The sequence below is a fragment of the Ursus arctos genome, unplaced genomic scaffold (assembly GCF_023065955.2).
Source record: "Ursus arctos isolate Adak ecotype North America unplaced genomic scaffold, UrsArc2.0 scaffold_21, whole genome shotgun sequence".
Classification (NCBI taxonomy): domain Eukaryota; kingdom Metazoa; phylum Chordata; class Mammalia; order Carnivora; family Ursidae; genus Ursus; species Ursus arctos.
In genome coordinates, this window is record NW_026622886.1 from 32,524,574 (window position 1) to 32,539,789 (window position 15,216).

At 37.9% G+C, this 15,216-nt stretch overlaps 1 pseudogene; it reads right to left on the reverse strand.

The window, feature by feature from the left end:
- Positions 1 to 659: 659 nt before the first annotated feature.
- LOC113255998 (peroxiredoxin-2-like) lies at positions 660 to 8,217 on the reverse strand (annotated as a pseudogene).
- Between the last annotated feature and the right edge of the window lie 6,999 nt (positions 8,218 to 15,216).

Sequence of the window (15,216 nt, forward strand, 5' to 3'; positions counted from 1 at the left end):
TTATTGCAGCATTATTTACAATAACCAAGATATGGAAGGCACCCAAGTGTCCATCCATAGACGAATGGATAAAGATGTGGTATGTGTGTATATGTATTATATATTTATTATTAATGCTAAGTGAAATCAAAGACAAATCCATATGATTTCACTCATGTGGAATTTAAGAAAAAAAAACAAATGAACAATCAATCAAAAAAAAAGAGAGAGAAAGACAAAAGAAAATAGTCTCCTAAATAATGAGAACGGGTGGTCGCCAGCGGGAAAGTGAGTAGGGGGATGGGTGGAACAGATAAAGGGGATTAAGAGTATACTTATCTTGATGAGCACTGAGACAGGTAAAGAATTGCTGAATAGTTACACTGTACACCCGAAACTATTATCACTCTACATGCTCATTATCTATCTATCTGTCTATCTATCTAAGTATCTACCATGCCTGTCCTAATTTTTTTATTGGTCACCTCTAGGTTTGTGCCCAGCTACTAGAGAAGGGGTCACCATTCACCAGCTTCCACCTGGGAGAATGAGAAGGCCTTGCCCTTAGCCCTCCAGGGTTAGGGATAGAAGTGGTCAGCGTAGCCTTTCTTGGGCCAGCATGGGGTATCCAGGTAAGGGCACAGGTGGGGACCTAGCACCCAAGCTTTCCACCTGTCAGCCTAGTTGTGTTTGGAGAAGTATTCCTTGCGGTCGTGCACAGTGGGCTTGATTGTGTTGCTGCCTGGCTTGCATCCAGTGGGACGGATTTCCCCGTGCGCACCTGTGTACTGGAAGTCCCAGACCAGCTGCAGAGCTGTGTGCATGGAGCACCCACTGGCAAATCATTGACAGTGAGCTGGTGAAGGGCACCCTTGCCATGGATAATGAAGAGGTCCCTGTAGGCAGTGCCCTCATCTTCCTTCAGCACTCCATAATCTTGGGACAAGCTTCTGGTTACACCAGCCAGCAGGGGCGTGTTCAGAGGGTCCCAGCCTCCCTCCTTCTCGGGAGTGTTGATCCAAGCCAGGTGGGCGAACTGAGAGTAGACAGAGACCCCAGCAGCTACCAGCCTAGCTTGTGAGAGTCCTCAGCATATTCCCTGAAAGCGATGTCCATGGGGCAGACAAAAGGCGATGTCCAGTGGGTAGGAAAACAGGACCGAAGTATTTGGCTCTGTGGTCAGAAAGCTTCACCTCCTCGAAGGTTACGTCCACTATAGAGGTGGCTGCAAGTCTGGGGTGGGCTTTCCCTGTGCGTGTTGCACAAGGCCATGCCAGAGCGGCGTGAGCAAGGGGGGGACATGCGGACCAGCAGACAGGCGAACACGCCTTTCAGCGCCCCATTTTACTTTAATTATAAAAAGGAAAAAGATGCTTCCTATCCTACAAGTCATTCTCTTGTTAACACTGTATATGTATTAACACAAACCATCCTTTTCTATTTTTATACCATTTTCTTTTTTAAATAAGGCAAGCATGGATCTTGAGTCATTCTCAGGAAACTTGCATAACTCCTCAACTTAATGCCTATTGGCTCATAAGTAGTATCTATAATAACTGAATTATTTTAGAAATTACGTCCACAGTTACTATGATTTTAAATGTATTTTGTCTTCTAGATACCTCTGAGTAAAACTTTCACAACTGTAGTCTGATTTCCATGGGTAGAATACAACTGATGTTTGTTTTAACTAACTCTCCACAGCTGACCTCTTTCGCACTGGAGAACTTAAGAAACATCAAAAGACTTAGTGTTTCAATTAGACTCTGTTATTCCTTATCACTCTTTGGCTATCAAGGATACAGTGTTGCCGCTTTGCCTTGACCCAGGGATACCTCTCCTCAGGGCTTCCATTTTATTCATTGTTTAGTTTGCTTGATTTAGAATGAAAGGTTTAGGTGTCTGTCTCCCCAAGGAAAGAGCTGAATCTGATATAGCCTAGTACTATTTGTGCCCATTCCAGCGCCTAAAACCTAGTAGGTACCCAATATATGCAAATTAAAGAAAGATCGGCTGACTAAACAGATGAGGCCATTTTTACCATATAGCCTGCCTCTCAACGTTATAGAGTGAAGTTCTATTTTGAAAATAATAGCTTTCGACTCAGGAAATACCCAAATTAACATCTTTTATAGACAAAGTGAAAAACTTAAATTATCACCAAGTAAGATGAAAAATGACCAGCATGTAAAAATTTATCATGCAAGGCATGTTGGGATCAAGATGGGAAAGTCAAGGAACTGTATGTAGTGGGCATGCGCCTCCACCAGCACACAACGAAACAACTCTAATCCCAAACGATAAAGGCTACCATACTATGTAAAATATCAAGCTTCCAAGGTGTACCCTAGAGCTCACATCCACTGTTTCTGGTTCGATGGAAAAATGCAATCCCAAGAGGCATTACTGGGATGAAGTAATTATTGTAGAAAGAGAGCAGTCAGTTTTAAAGGCTGTCAAAGACCCTGCCCCAGGTTCACCTTCAGTACATCAGGGTTTAAGTTCATGTTGGCAACAGATTTCAACTTCAACTGTACCTTAGGAAGGAAAAAAAGAAAAGGAAGAAAGATGGCATTACCGAATATTATTTTCCAGGCATTCCACTGAAGGCTCGCACATACATTATTTATTTATTCAATACATGTTTGGCGAATGTCTACTTGTATTATGCATGATTTTATGTGCAAGGCAGAAATAGAGGAGGGTATAAAGTCCAGTGAAGGAGATGTAGAATTATATATAAAATAATAAGACATTTTAAGTACAATTTATTCTGTGAGAACATAGGACTCCCAACCTGGACATGAGGGCTATGGGAAAGCTTCCAGGGGAGGAAGGAGATTCTAGGCTGAGAACTGGAGGATGAATGAGAGTTATTAAGAAGAAGAACATTTCCAAAGAAAGAAAAACATGGGCAGCTCAATGTATTTCTTTTATAAGCCATGTTGTTCAATTTGGATTGGAGAATTGGACAACAACTGTTAGTTTCCATTTGTCATTTTGACAATGTCTTAAAGATTGATTGATTTATTTGAAAGAGAGAGAGAGCACATGTGAGCAAGAGAAGGAGAGGGAAAGAATCTCAAACAGACTCCCCGCGGAGTGCAGAGCCCAAAGCAGGGCTCGATCACATGACTCTGAGATCATGACCTGAACCAAAATCAGGAGTTGGACACTTAGCGGACTGAGCCACCCAGGTGCCCCGACAGTGTCTTATATGAACATCCTTCCTTTTGGTAGAATTCCCAAAAGGAAGGCATAGAGATATTCCCTCCCACAAACCCTGGAGAGCTAGGGTCCTACAAGGGGTCAAACTCAGTCAATCAGAGAAGACTGTGCCTGTAACATAGCCTTAGCCACAGTTGGTTGCTCTTATTTGCAACCTAATTCCCTGATAATTCAGTCTTTAAAGGATTATAAGCAAAAAGTGGCAAACGGAGGTTTGCAGTTTAGGACAATTTGTCTAGCTATGAAGTTTATAACACGAAGGAGGGTGACTACTCAAGCAGTCTAGTTCTGGGAGTCTGCAATCGGCCAAACTAGAGATGCCCATAGCCACGCATAGTGGTGGCACTGGGCACGGAGAATAGCCAGTGGCCTTGAGGGACACTGATGGAGAACTTTTAAATATGAAGAAGTTAGGGAGGAGGAAAAATGGTGGCATTCTCCATTCCCATGGAAAACATTTACTGACCAAATTCTGAATACACATTATGGTATGTAGACAACTATGCGGAAGAAATACTAGAGGTGCAATAGTTAGGATTTAAATAAGCAAAACCTGTTTCAAAATAACTTAAACAATAAGGAATTTTTTGACTCATTTATCTGAGAGTTCAGAGATAAGATTATTGATTTAATCTAATAGCTTAAGTTAAATCTCCCGGATATTTGCTTGACTGTTTCATCCTGTTTCTGCGCCTTTTCTTATTGGGAGGTGTGAATAGGATTAGAGCAGTTTGGAGCCACAAATCTGTGCCCAAAAATGCTTGGAAGAAACAGGCCACCTCTTTTTGTATCTATCTCTTCAGGGAAAGTCCATATTTTCCAAGAGGTCCAGAAAATTTCTCTCCCTTCATCACTGTTGTATATTAGGGCATATGTCCATTCATGAAATAATTATTGTTAATAGAAAATTACATGTGTGACAGGCTTAGGCATGGGTTCCTCTAACAAGCTTAAGGGGGGAAAAAAGTAGTAATAAAAAGAAAGAGGGTAAAATAAACAGTATTAGCAATTTCAGGGGACAAAATAGTAATAGAACATTAGAGATTTTTTTTTAATCACAAGAGAATATTACAAATAACTTTATGCCAATGTTTGAAAAGATAGATAAAATGGGAAATTTTATATAAAAAATAAGTTACTAAAATTGATTTAATAAGTAGAAAAATTGAATAGACAAGGAGCCATTAAAAAACTGAATTGGTTGGGGAGGGGGGAGAAAAAAACCAAAAGCCTTTCTCCAAAATAGGCAGTAGATTCAGATCATTACACCCATAAGTTTAACTAGATGTTAAAATTATTAGAACCCATGGGGGCCTGGGTGGCTCAGTCAGTTAAGCATCTGCTTTTAGTTCAGGTCATGATCCCAGGATCCTGGGATCGAGCCCAGCTTCGGGCTCCCTGGTCAGCAGGGAGTCTGCTTCTCCCTCTCCCTCTGTCCTTCCCACCTGCTCATGCTCTCTCTCTCTCTCTCAAATAAATAAAATCTTTTAAAAAAAATAACCCAAAGTTATTAGTAATCCTTATACTACCAAATTATTTTAGAAACAAAAAGAATTATGGAACATCACCTTACTCATTTTATGAGTCTAATACAGAATATACGGGAATTAGGCAATGGTATAAAAATTAAATTATAGTTAAACCTCACCTTTCAAAAAACATGAAGAAATAAAAAGAAAACAGAAATCAAATTCAACCCAGTATAGTATTTAAAAAGAAGTCAAAAATACCAAAAATGTTTATTCCAAGAATGCAAGGTTGGTACAATGCATTTTTTAAAAATTACCGATTCAATATAAAACATGGATCTATTAACTCAAAGATCATATGATGGAGAAGAAAATAGGTGCAGAAAAATATCGTTTGAAAAATACAGCACCCGTTTATTTCAAAAGCAATTTAGGAGTCAATGGGAACATCCTTACCTGATAAAGTGCTACCAAAAATCTATAGGAATATTATTTCTAAAAGTAAAATGTAAGAATCTTTCCTACTGGTGTGAGAAATAAAACAAGCATTTTAGGGGCGCCTGGGTGGCTCAGCCATTAAGCATCTGCCTTCAGCTCAGGTCATGATTCCAGGGTCCTGGGATCGAGTCCCGCATCGGGCTCCCTGCTCAGCGGGAGGCCTGCTTCTCCCTTTCACACTCCCCTTGCTTGTGTTCCCTTTCTCACTGTCTCACTCTCTGTCAGATAAATAAATAAAATCTTAAAAAAAGCAACAACAAGCATTTTATTATCATTCAGTTATTGAACATTGCATGGGATGTCCTGACCAGTATTATAACTCAAGAAAAATAAATATGAAGCATACAAATTTAAAAAGAACATAGAACATCCAAGACAATCGTAGACAGCTTTTTATCAAATAGAGAGTTTAGTAAGTTCTCTGGGTACAAAATCAACATACTAAAACCATTAGAATTCTTATAATAAGCAATGATGAATTAGAAAATGCTATGCAGGACATAAGCATTCACAGTAGCAAGCGAATTATATCTACCGTTAGTAGCTTTTAGGAGTAAATTTAATGAAACTTGTGTGAGACATTCAAAGAAAAAAATATAAAATATTGAAGTACACAAAGGTGGATAAGTGGAGAGATCGATCAGATTCATATTTATACAGAAAGCAGAACAGGTCCATCTTGGCCCATTTTGGGTGGCGGGCACACTGATATTTATTATATTACTTATTGTACCTTCCTGCATTTTTTTTTAACTTTTCAAAACAAAAACAAATCAATAAAAGGAGTTTGATGTTTCTGAGGAGAAAAATATATTCTACTACATGAATTAATAACATAAATTTCCCACCAATGCTTTTTATAAGTTTGACCCAAGTATTTTATTCCTAGAACCAAGGCAGAAACGTTCCACAGAGTGTCCACCTAAAAATATTTGCTGAAACCAGGAAATATGAAAGTCTATTCAAAAGTACATTAAAAGTAGTATGATAAGATTAAAATCTGAAAGAAAAACTACTAGAGTGATTTTCTACCCCTGTTTTCATTAAAATGATTATGTCTATATTGAGTCTCAAGATAAGCATATGATAAAATTGTGATACTCTTCACTCATTCAGGAAGCTATCGAACAAGTTAATGTGACTGAAAAGTGTTGATGAAGCAAATTGAGGTAAGTTTTGAGGAAAATAATATTTTTCAAGTTTTTTCCAATGTATTTTTTTAAGTATCGATTTTATTCATAAGTACTACATTCATTTCTGCAAAGACACTAAATCATACATATCTTCTGTCTGAAAGTTGTATTAACACCTTTCAGCATATACATAAAACAGGATTATTTTTTCTAGGAGAATTAGTGAAGGATATTTTTCTCATCCTAGTTTCGATTATTAGATATTTGACACTTTTGGATGATTTAAATTACTTCCGATGAGCTCAAGATACAGTTTTATCACATTGCTTCCTTGAACCAAGAGGAGAAAAAATCACATATTAGTTTTATCTTCTCACCAAGACTAGACTAAACTAACATGGGAATAATAGCAATTTTTTTAAACCAAAAATATATATATAGTGGGGTCAAATATTGGCATGTATGGGAACCTTGAATTTAGTTGTTCTCCTCATGAGAGCTGGGAGCTTGGGAAGTCATTGGTGGTTAAATAGAAGATCCAGACATCTTCATGGCAATGAATTATAAATCCTGAATATTTTCCTGCCCAAATATGTACTGCTATTGTGTCAACTATTTAAATTCTACACATGATTGGGGGGTGCCTGGGTGGCACAGCAGTTAAGCATCTGCCTTCGGCTCAGGGCGTGATCCTGGCGTTGTGGGATCGAGCCCCACATCAGGCTCCTCCGCTATGAGCCTGCTTCTTCCTCTCCCACTCCCCCTGCTTGTGTTCCCTTTCTTGCTGGCTTTCTCTATCTCTGTCAAATAAATAAATAAAATCTTATAAAAAAATTAAAAAATTAAAAAAAATAAATTCTACACATGATTAAAATCCAATTTAAATTTTATTGTTTCTCCATGTTTTCCCAATTGATTAAAATTAGGTATGATCTCTGCCCAAAAGCTGATTTGTGGGTTTGTGTAAACCATGCTTAGCATAGTACTCAGCTGGATTTGGAGGGGAACATTCCGATCGTCTGGATCAAGCCTCTTTCCAATGAATAAATTATTTCCTTACGTAACAATGGTGGCAAATAGGCCAGCTTCTGCTGAAACACTGCTAAGTGCTTACACACTTCAGCAGAGGGACACCTGGGTGGCTCAGTTGTTTAAGTATCTGCCTTTGGCTCAGGTCATGATCTCGGGCTCAGCTGGGAACCCGCTTCTCCCTTCGCCTTCCGCTCCCCCTGCTTGTGCTCTCTTTCTCTCTCTCTCTGACAAATAAATAAATAAAATCACTTTAAAAAAAGGAAAGAAACTTCAGCAGATACTTCACATGGCCAGTTGAATACCCAACATTACCACCTCCCTTTCTCCTTACTCACCCAACCCAGAAAGCAAAGTGTCATAAAAAGCAAATCCAGATTAGATAAGGAGAGACTTCTTTATTTAGAAGAGAGACTATAGCATTAAGAAGAACTCACTGATCTCAGAAATCTAGAAGCATCTCAAAATCAAACAGAAAAAGGTTTTCTTGTAGAGGGAGGGCTAAGCAGTAAGTAGTAAAAGTTAGCCAAAGAACACAGAGGAGCAGACTGCGTCTTTCGTGGTTTGACAGAGAATGTGTTGCCTTGGTCAGCTACTTCTCAGCCTAAGCTGATGGCGGGAGTGTTCTGCGTTTTAGTGCTTGCACAGGGGCAAGCTGACATTCTCTGGAGAAGAGAGAAGCCTGACTATAGTTTGGCTGAAGCTCAGCAAAGATTTAGAAATGGTCAATTGTGATCACTAGCTGAGAAACAGTAACCTGTATCCGGAAGGTGTTTTCGTGATGTTGCCCTGGCTATTGAGATGCAAGCAGATGATTATTTCTGCTTTTGTTATTGAATAAAAGGGGACCCACCTGGCTGACAAACATCTTTTGTAGACATCATGCCCTAGTAGAGTAGCAATCCAAGGAATCTGAGGAAGAAAACTACAAATGATGAGAGACAGAAGGAGACGGTGGCATCTGGGTGGCTCAGTCAGTTAAGCATCTGCCTTCCACTCAGGTCATGATCCCGGGGTCCTCAGAGTGAGCCCCTAGTCGGACTCCCTGCTCAGCTGGGAGCCTGCTTCTCCCACTCCCCCTGCTTGTGCTCTCTCTCTCCCACTCTCTCAAATAAATAAATAAAATCTTAAAAAAAAAAAAAAAGGGAGCCAGATCACTTGGCATCATTGAGTCACCATAAACGTCTAGACTGAGACTTCTTGTTGCAAAAATAAACAAAATGCTGTTGGTAGTCCAATTTTTGTTACTTGCAGTTAAACACAATCTTAACTGATAAGAAACACACATTTAATAATCTACTCTAAACTTTTTGCCAAAAATCAACATTAATTTATTCTTCTTAAGATACCTAAAATCCCCATTGTAGTTTTCTTGAAAAATTTTCACATTTACAAATCCCCAGTTCTGTGGATTTTCAAGGATTTTTCATACTTATTTTCAAAAATGAAATTAAAGTAAATATATATCTTTACAAGAAGCTGAATGTTAATGTCAGTGTGTGTGTATGTATGTATCTATATATATATGTTTTCATTCTGCCAGGGCCTATGCAGTAAGTAGTCCATAAATATTTTTGAGTAATTCCATGAAATTTCTAATTCTGACAAATTATAAACATTGAGAGGATTTGGAAAGCTCTTTCAGTTTTAGTGGCATTTCAAAACATCACCACTGTGCTAATAGCTACGTGACAAGAATTAACTAAAACTAAATATGGTTATCTTTCTGAAAGTCTTTTTTAAAGTTAATTGAATTATTTCAATTGCATTAGCGAAGTACAATATTTAAGAAGTCCTGTGGTGAAACCTTTTTACAAATGTAATGTCTCCCTCACCCATAATTTATCTGCTGGGTTTTTATATTGCTCTAAGTAGAAATTGGAAGACACCAACATTTGCTATAGTCCATTATATAAGCATTAGCTAGGATGTCAGCAAACAGTTGAAATAGTTGTCAGGGAAATAGAGGAGAAGCAAAGGGTAGCTCAGGAAAAAAAAAAAAAATCAAAACTCTTCCAATCAAGAGTTCTACTAAACGAGGTGATCTTATCTGGAAGCAGCTTGATTCTATCAACTGGCTTTGCTGAGGGTGGGTCTAGGTGTTACTTTATGGTCTCTGTAATTTTCATCTCCTAAGTAAATCTGTATCTCGCTTGGTTTACTAAGACCCTCATTGTATCTATAAAGCTTCAAATTTTGAAGTTCACAAATTCCCTTCTATCAGATCCATGTGCCTTTGAGGGTGATCAGAGTTCTGGCAGATATAAGATTTGGAGGCTTGATGTTGCCTAAGATGGAGTCCACCAGAATCTGTAGAGTATTATATAATTAGAAAGCAAAGACCAATAAAATAAGTAAGTCATGGGGATGAAAAGTACAGTACAAGGAACATAATAATATTGTAATCGCTTTGTATGGTGATGGGAGGGTAACTACACTTATCGTGGTGAGCATTTTGTAATATACATAATTGTCTAATCACTATACTGTACACCCGAAACTAATATTATATGCCAGCTGTAGTTCAATTAAAAAAGAAAAAAAAGATGCTCTCTACCCCACATCAGGCCATTTGATTTGCTTTCAATGTAAGTGAAACTGACACATAGCATTTTTGAGCAAAATATTAGGATCGTTCACGAGGCTCTGCCATTTCTCATTTCTGTTTTTGTCTGTCACATGTTTTATCTAACATCATGTACCAAGAGGTCAAGGTCTGTTTTTCTAACTTGGTCCTGGATTGAAGATGTGAAATAGAGTCACAGCCAAACTGAAGATAACATGAAATGTGATAAAAGGAAAAAATAGATATTTATTGTTGTAAGCCTCTGAGATATGCAAGTTCTTTGTTATTAACCTAGGCTAAGCTGACTAATACAGAGCATTATTCTAAAATGGAAGGAATAAAAGTTAGAACATCTAAAAAAAAAAAAAAAGGAAGCAAAGACAAGATGGTCTATCCTATTGTTGTCATAGTTAAACTAATTCCTTTAGGGCAGATAAACATCAAAATAAGTTTTAAATGTGGCTCTCAATAGACTTATTGCAGGCTCAATGAGGATAAAAATTAATCCAAAGAGGGATGCTATGTTATCATTTATCAAAAAATTATATCTTTCAAGCATAATGAATGACTGCAAAAGGTTAACATTGCCCATTACAGATACTTAAAATACATTTTAAAAGGTTTATAATTAGGAATTCAATTATTCATTCATTTATTTGAGAAAAAGCATGCATGCATGGGGGGAGGAGTCATTCATTTATTTATCTGAGAAAGAGCACGCATGTGTCGGGGGAGGAGTAAAGGGAGAAGAAGAGGAAGCAATCTCAGACCCATGCTGAGGGCGGAGCCCTACCTGGTGCTTGAGCTCAGGACCCAGAGACCATGACCTGAGCCAAAACCAAAAGTCAGGGGCTTAACCAACTGAGCCACCCAGGTGCATTCAATTAATCATAAGTAAATTTGTTCTTCCTATTTTTTTTTTTGTCCAAACACAATATTCATTATATTTTAGATATAAAACATTTAAACATTTTAAAACATCTTCTTGACAATTCACTTTGAATAATCCATTTTCTTCAGCAAAACTTCTAATAATGAAATGCAAAATTAAGCTTGATACTAGGTGCTAAATGAAAGACAATACTTTCTCAATTAAAATCTCAAATACGTGTAATACTGACTTTTCTATCAATGTATTATACTGCTTTTTATGTAAGGACACAAAACAATAGAAATTATTGATGGCAAAATTTTATAACATAAAAACTAACACTAAAGCCTTTAAATAAAACTGTCCTATATCAGAAAATGTCTGTTATTATTTGAAAGGCTTTCAATTCTGGGCACTTTCCTGGTATTTATAAATAATTTTTATCTGAAAGAAGAAATGTGTTTCTTACAAGGCTTTTACAAAGAAAGTGCTAGATATTTTTCTATTGTTTTTAAACAATACTCGGCTATTATATTGATCAAGTTACAGCGCATTTCAGTGCCCTGCATTTCGCCCAGGGTTTTTGACCATAAGAGCTCTATAAATCAAGTTTTTATAATATTTATTGCCGAGGTCTGCAGATTGAGTTTAGGGAGGTTACAGTAAGAGAAAGAAGAAAGAATTGGAGGACAACTGAAAAAACATACCTGTGGTACAATAACTCTATATTTAATATGGAACGAGTGATAATTATTCTGCCAAATTTGCAATGTTTTTGCAGATCAACTGGCAATTATTTAAGGAAAGGGAACATTATTGTACATTCTGATTTACTCATTATCTCTTCAATCCCTCTCAGCTTTTATGACTTTGAGAGATTTAGAAAAATATGCTATTTGCATTGAATAATTACATCAGGAGACTTGAAAGTTAAAGCATTGTTTTCTTTGAAAGTAGAGAGCACGTCAAGCCAGACTGGTTATGGTGACTAATCCTAACAGTTCCTGAGCCTGGGCTGGCTGCCCACGGCTGAAGACCTCTGCCACACTGTCATTATTATGGGCTGTCTGCTGGCTGGCTGACCCCAGCTTCGCTCTGCTCCTCCAGAGCCCTTTACACTCAGTGATTAATGAACTGTAAAATAACAAGCAGTCTTAGAGCAAGTCAGAATTCCTTCCCATGAATACTAAAGGAAATGCAGCTTCTTCCCTGAAGTTGTCAAGATTTTATGGGCAAAACTTTTTTTGCTTTTTCTACCCTCTAGCTCTAATGACTGTTTTGTTACCAGTCAACGTAGGAATCAGACGTCAAATCCGATACTCCAAGACCACTTCCTGAGTTCTATAATAACACGAGGTGCTGCTATGTTTTCATCCATCTATTCTAAACTCCTCCAACCATGATGATTCCTGATTAGCTCTTTCAAAACTTCCATCTTGGGGCTGGATGTTGGCACAAGGGCTTTTGTGAAAGAGAAAAAACGCAGTGAAGCAAATGCAATTTTAGAGCCGAGAGCAGGCTGACATTCTAAAGCTTGCATAATTGAATCAGAAATGCTTGCTCCGTGTGCATAGCAATGTTTCTTCTAATAATAATATTGTTTTCTCAAAGAAGAGAAAGTGCAAAGACAATGAGATCATAGTGAAGGGGAAAACCACAAGTTCAGGTAAAGAGAAAACAGATAATCTAAGGAAAGAAGGATGAGACTGATTTAATGCTTGCATATCGATTTCTAGACTCTCATCTAAACTGCATTTCCCAGCAAACCTTTCTTGCTTAAGAATCACAATTCCCATTGATTTCAAAGATTATCATGGATACTGAATACAAACAACTAAAAGCAGACTTTAGCTCTCTGTATACTTAGATTTAGCAAACATTTTGTAATTGAGTTCTATGAATGAAATAAATTCATTCTCTTTTGAAACCATGCTTTGTCATCCTCCTTTTTATTATAGAAAAATGGCAAAGGGTGAAATACTACATAATGCCCAAATATAAACCCTTCTAATTCTAGCACTGGTTTATAAAATTGCGTTGGCCAAAAACACATTTCTTATTTTTTTGTTTGTATTACCCTTTATTGCTTTTGCAACATTTAAATTTCCATGTAGAATTCTTGTTTCTTGTATATCAAGAATAAATGTTTTAGTGATCTTTACACTGGAAATCAAATTCAAAACTCTTCAAGCATCTTCCATTAAAATTTATTTCTTTTCCTTCCAACACTCATCTTCCTTAATTCTTCCTTACCAATATCTATATTATAGATCATACATATAACTATATATATAGTATTTTTTTTCTGAGATATGTGAATTCACATCATGATATGTTAGGATAGCTCAACATTTTGATAGAGCACAAGCATTATTTTTGAGAATTTAGAACAAACATCAGTTACCCAATAACCTTTAGTCAATAATCTTGAGATATAGTGGCAAAAAAAAAAAAAAAAAAAAAAAAATTCTAAAAACTTAAGGCATTAGAAAATGTTTTAAGATGACTACTATTTATGTTTCCTAAAAATATGCTTTGTTCAAACAGAAATGTTCCATTTTGCGCATATGAGAAGGTCTTTCCTGATGAAAGTTTAGTTTCAAATGATTTTTACTTGTAGCTTCAGAATCACAGTTGTCTTCAATTTGTCAGTGGAAACAGCAACAGAAAATGGATATGATTGTGAGCTGACCTACTGAGGATTAGTGCAGGTGTTTGGACTCTCAAATGAATGCTCATTGTAAGATTCAAAATGACTAAAAAAATAGCAGAAAATGCTAGATTACTCCGTTTTTTCAAATCTATGTTTTCTTCACATGGATATGGCCTTACTGTCATAGGAGTTCGGGCGCTCACAGATATATACCACAGGCCTAAAAGCTCAATTAAAAGGTATCAAGTTTTTCACAATTGTTGCAAGAGATGAAACATGGGGTCAAAAGTTCCGCCCAACCTTTCTGTTTGTTATTCCTGTTTTCCTTGATTTTTAACCGTTCTCTGGTACCTTTGTCAGAGGATGGGCACAGCAAGGGCACAGACCAGCAGGAGTATTCTGATGAATCAAGGGGATGTGGCCCCCGGAGGAACCGTTCTCCTCATTGGCTGCATGGCATCATTGAGAAAGCAGCCCATTGGTTGGCTTTTTCTCTATCCGGGTACTTGATACAGCCATCGACCCATCGGTTCTATATATACACTAGGAGCTACCTCTGCCGAAAGCAAGGGTCTGACAGACAAAAACGGAGAAATTATAAAAGAGTGAGAACGAGAGAAATACGTTATTTTTTTCACCCTTTTGTTTACTTCAACATCCTTATTTGAAAACAAAATGAACCATATATGATATTTACTCAAAGGACTCATATTATCCATAAGGATGTATCAAAGATTAACTTACTGCTACCAAGTTAATCAAGGTGTAAGATTTATACCGGTTAGTTCTGCAAATAGATGGCCCCTTCAAGTACTCATTCGTTCATCCAACAATATTTATTGATAACATCTTGGTTCATAGGAATTCTTCTGTGTGCTGAGCATAAAGTAGTATACAGGGAAAGAAACACCACCTAACCCCAAAGACTGACTTTCTTTCTTTTCCTTCCTTCCTTCCTTCCTTCCTTCCTTCCTTCCTTCCTTCCTACCTACCTACCTACCTACCTACCTTAATTTCATTTGACAGAGAGGAAAGAGCAGAAGCAGGGTGTAGCAGCAGAGGGAGAAGCAGGCTCCCCACTGAGCCAGAAGCCCGACACGGAACTCGATCCCAGGACCCCAGGATCATGACCCAAGCCAAAGGCAGCCGCCCAACCAACTAAGCCCCCAGGCACCCCCCCCCCCCCCCGAGACTTTCCATGTAGAGGAAGAAGACAGGAAATACCTAAGTGGACAAAGAGAGATGATGATTTCATAAGTGCCCTGATTGACAATAGAACCTGACAGTGTAACTCAGTGTCTAAGACAGGAGGGAAACAACTTCAGAGTATTCAAGGAAGGATGTTCTAAGAAAGTATCATCTGAGTTGTGCACTTTGGGTATCAAGTTCCCTTCTATACCAGATTGCTTTAGGGGCAAGGAATCTGCATTTCCTACCTGTGCATATCTCATGACACCTAGCAAATTGCCGGCTTGGAACAAATACTTGTGAAGAGGAGAGAAATGAGGAGGTGAAGTCAGTTCTCTACCCCGTACTTTTCAGACAAATGAAGAGAATGTGCACAACTAGGAGAGAAAAACTTGGAAGCACATGGAGTCCTCTCCTTGGCAAGGACGAGAGTGACATATCTAATTGGTTCATTAGGGGGAAGAACCTGAGCCTGTCAGTCCCTGCCCTGATAGTTCTTTCTAGCAGTGTTGCCTCAAGATACACACTTTCCCTGCTTTCCGAAAGCAGGCTCTGCCTTTGCCAAGGGAAGATGCCGCATTCTGAGTGTATGGATTTTATTC